The 4716-nt window shown below is 40.6% G+C and overlaps 1 protein-coding gene and 1 pseudogene across 2 annotated transcripts in view; one reads left to right on the forward strand and one right to left on the reverse strand.

Annotated features, from left to right (window-relative positions):
• Ppp6r2 (protein phosphatase 6 regulatory subunit 2) overlaps positions 1-4716 on the reverse strand; it is a 97907-nt gene that overhangs the window by 70922 nt on the left and 22269 nt on the right. The window lies entirely within an intron of this gene.
• The window catches only part of LOC107160229, a 17535-nt pseudogene continuing 15219 nt past the window's right edge, over positions 2401-4716 (forward strand).

Consider the following 4716-nt stretch of genomic DNA (forward strand, 5'->3'; position numbering starts at 1 on the left):
TTTTTTTTTTTTTTTTTGGAGGGGGGGGGGTTACTGGGGATGAGCCCAGGGATACTGCACCACCGAGGCACATCCCAGCCCTTTTAATTTTTTTTTAACATTTCCAATGTGTATTTTATTTTATTTTAGATGTTGATGGATCTTTATTTTATTCACTTATTTATATGTGGTGCTGAGAATCAAACCCAGTGCCTCATACATGCTAGGCAAGTGCTCTACCACTTGGCCACAACCCCAGCCCTCCTTTTAATTTTTTATTTTGAGACAAAGTCTTGCTAAATTGCTGAGGCTGGCCTTGAACTTGTGATCCTCTTGTCTTAGCCTTCTGACATGCTGGGATTACAGGCATGAGCCACTGTGCCAATGGGCTCCCTGGCTCTTTTAAACTTTATTTTATTTTGAGACAGGGTCTTGATAAGTTCCCCAAGCTGGTCTTGAATTTGTGATGCTTCTGCCTCAGCCTCCTCAGAAAAACTGGTAGCATGTGCCACTCACTGTGCCTGGCTTTTTTTCATTCTTTTTAATTTATTTTTTACTTATATAAAATATTTACATGGTTCCAAAGTTAAAATGACAAAAAAGGATTCCCAGCACGGGAGACTCTTCCCTGTACGGAGTGCTGGGGCTATGTGTGGAACAAGATTAGCTAGAGAGCCTACAGTTCTGGGAGATGTTAGTGTTCTAACCTAACTGAACACTCTCAGGCATTTGGTTGAGACTACAGGGCCATGCTGTGCTCTGAGTTTCTCCATGATGGACTGTTAGAGTCTGTAAACAAGTCAGGATGGCGCCTGGCAAATGTTAGAGTCTGTAAACAAGTCTGGATGGCGCCTAGCATTTTGCCAGAGGGAGTGGTTTGTGAAGTAACGCCAGCGAGCCATTAAGTGTGGAAATTCCTTATTGGTTGACTGATGTATCTAGTTTATGTTAATTAGATAAGCTGTGTGGAATGTATAAATACCCCTCCTGTCCTACAATAAACGGCTCCTACTCCTGCTATATCAATCTACACAAGTTGTTCGTCCCCCGTTATTTTGCCCAGCCAGCCGGGCTGCGGCAATGGACAGAACAGCAGTCCTGCCACCCCACTGTGTAAAGCAGTTTGCCGTAAGTTGCTCCATTTTGAGTTTAAGTGCTGAAGTGGAATTACTCCATGCCTTGTTGGTACAAGTAAACCACCTGCCAGGCACAACCATAAAGCACAAAGTGATAAGTTAATCATGCTAATAAGAAAAATTACCTATAAACTTACTGAATTAATCAGAAGCACATGGATGCACGGGCATATTAAACTAATATAAGAAAATCTGGCCCTTGAGCTCACTGAATACAGCAGACCACCAAATAATGCATTCCCTTCACTAATACCCATAAAAGAAAGGACATGGTGGCACAATGACCGTGTCACCTGGTCACTCCTCACAAGCCTTGCCCAGGAAAATCATCACAAGGACGAACTTCTGAATTTCTTTTTTTTTTTTAATATTTATTCTTAAGTTTTAGGTGGACACAATATCTTTATTTTGCATTTATGTGGTGCTGAGGATAGAACTCAGTGCCTCGTGCATGCTAGGCGAGCGCTCTACCATTGAGCCACAACCCCAACCCCAGGAACTTCTGAATTTCTGTCCTCAGGTTTTAGCAGAGTGCAGTTCCTCCTGACCATGAGACCACAAACAGCCCTCTGCAAGCTGACACTAAAGCTGCCATCCTCTGGACCCTGGCCTAGAATAAGTTCCTGCACTCTGACAGCTCTGTACACTGACAAGTTCTTTGGCTGTTTTTTTTTTTTAATTTTTTTTTATTTTTCAGTTTTCGGTGGACACAACATCTTTATTTTATTTTTATGTGGTGCTGAGGATCGAACCCAGTGCCCCGCGCATGCCATGTGAGCGTGTTACCGCTTGAGCCACATCCACAGCCCATGGCTGGTTCTTAATCTTATCTGACCACCTATGGTCACTCTTTGGCCCATATCTGCTCTCTGCCCTTGCTCTCAGTTCAGCCTTCTGAACCCCTGTGGCTACCTAAACCGTTCCCTAGACTTTCTGTAACCTGTGTACATAATTGTGTGAAGGATGGTATGTGATTTAAGTGTTGTTGATACTAGAAATTAAGATTGGAATTGGGGCTGGGGATGTGGCTCAAAGGGTAGCGTGCTCGCCTGGCATGCGTGTGGCCCGGGTTCGATCCTCAGTACCACACACTTCCCAGCAGAAGTCTCCAAGGGGGAGGAGCAAGAAGAAATGGAAGATAAAGTGACCAGTCCAGAGAAGATAAAGGGGAAAAGTTAAAAGCAAGGTATCCTCAGTGGGACAAAAAAGTCTGAATGTTCATATTTTTAAAGGAGATTAATGCATAAAGGGCAAAACTATTTTGATTTGGGGGGTTAGACCAAAGATGAACAACATGCAATTACCTACTGCAGCCCCAGGTAAGACATCATTCCCACTCCACAGGAACTTTATCAACAGGAAACCATCCCTTGTTGCTAACAAGCTGACCAGCATGAATTTTCTAATTCTATTATTTCTCCTTAACATCACTTATCCTCTTTTTGTTTCCTTCCATTCACTAAGTCATTTGAGACTGACAGCTTTTCAGGGAGTGACAGTGTGTACTATTAATGTAAAGGAATATACCTACATAGGGGTTCTGGGCTGGGGATAAAGCTCAGTGGGTGGAGTGCTTGCCTAGTATACACAAGGTCCTGGGTTCAATCTCCCAGGGAGGGAGGGAATGAAGGAAGGAAGGAAGGAAGGAAGGAAGGAAGGAAGATTATAGAGGTTCTGATTGGTTTAACAGTGAGCTAATGAAGAGGACATGTCAGAGCAACATAAGGAATCTATTTGAAAATATTTGTATATACTCCCCCTAACTCCTGGTATGGAACTGGTTCCAACTAGTAACAAGCCAATTTTACAACTTTAATGTTTTGGCCTTCCTTACTTCATCTTAATTGTGATTACTCTTATTTAATGTTGTATTAATTTATTCTGTATTTTCCTTTTGGATTTTGTCAACCAGAAATTTAAGATCATAAACTGGGAAGAAAGGTCACATAATTCAATCACAAATAGATGGAGCTCTAAAAGACTTGTTTAACTGCTCTTGAACTTGAATGGCCTTAAACTTGTTTCAGCTTTAACAACAAGATTTTATTTGGGCAACATTTGCCCATTTTGGTATAACTTGGGTGACCTCAGTGCTGAACAATGGCTGTTGAAGCTAGTATTCTTACTTAGTTCTGTAGTACTAAGAAGTACCTTTTATTATTGAAGATGTGAGGTATGCAATGTGCATTGACTGCTGAGTTGATTTTTATTTTTTGCCATTTTTATAAATACAACAGTTTAGCACATGTGTACACACACACACACACACACACACACACACACACCCCACAGTTTCATATTTCAGAGCCTTCCTGTAACTACATTTTCCCCCCATACTGGTGATTGAACTCATGAGGGTGCTTTACTAATGAGCTACATCCCAAGTCCTTTTTGGTTTTTATTTGAGACAGGGTCTTAACTAAAGTACTAAGGCTGGCCTTATACTTGTGATCCTCCTGTCTCTTGAGTAGCTGGGATTACAGGCATGCCCCGAAGCACCTGAAATCTTTTTAAAACTAAAAGTAATATGCATTTTCATATTGTTTCCAACCTTTGTTTCATAAAAGAGCACACCACAAATTATATTCTGGTACCTTACTTTTTTCAGACATCCTCCTTTCCCTTCTTGAAGTAACTTTTTCCTTCTTGAAGTAACATTTTCACTGATTTTAAATATACTAAAGGAAAGTACACACAAAATAACCCTTCCATGAAACTGCCATCCAGTTCAGGAACAGAATTTCAGCAGCACCTAGAAGTGCCTCTCATACTCTCTAAAGGTGGTAACAATTTCTTCCCCCTATCAAAAAGGCTTACATTGGGCTGGGGTTGTGGCTCAGTGGCAAAGCACTTGCCTAGCATGTGTAAGGCACTGGGTTCAATTCTCAGAACAGCATATAAATAAATGAATAAAACAAATGTTCACCAACATCTAAAAATATATTCAAAAAAAAAAAGGCTCATGTTACCTTTGCACTGCTATTACCCAGTGTATGCTTTCCCCATGGTTTTATTTACCACTTCCACAGTGAAGACATATAGAATGGGTTTTTACTAGTATTTTCCTGATAAATAATTCTACAGTGAATAGCCTTTTACAAAAGCTGTTTTCTATTTTTGGCAGCAAATCTTTGAGACAGATACCTAGATGTAGGGTTCTGAGGCAAAGGGCAGGTGCATATATAAATTTGCAAGACATAAACAATTCCTCCCCCATTTGAATTGCACCATTTTGCATTCCTGCTGGCAAAAAGACAGCTCTTCTTTCCCTACAGCCCTGTGAACACAAAATATGGTTAAACTTTTGGATTTTGGCCAACATGTAGCCATCCCAGTTTGCCAAACACTGAGGGGTTTCCTGGGACACAAGAACTTCAGTGCTAAAATTAGGAAAATCCTGGGCAAATCAGGGCAGTTGGTCACCCTACCAGCCTAGTAAGTAAAAAAACAATATTTTAATATAATTTTAATTAGAATTTTTTATTATAAGAAATGCAAGCATATTTTCAATTATCTAAGAGCCATTTCCATTTTTTCCATAAACAATTCCTTCCTTTTGCAAACCCCCGCACCCCACTCCCCCTGCTTTTTTTTTTTTTTT

Source organism: Marmota marmota, unplaced genomic scaffold (assembly GCF_001458135.2).
Source record: "Marmota marmota marmota unplaced genomic scaffold, marMar, whole genome shotgun sequence".
Taxonomy (NCBI): domain Eukaryota; kingdom Metazoa; phylum Chordata; class Mammalia; order Rodentia; family Sciuridae; genus Marmota; species Marmota marmota.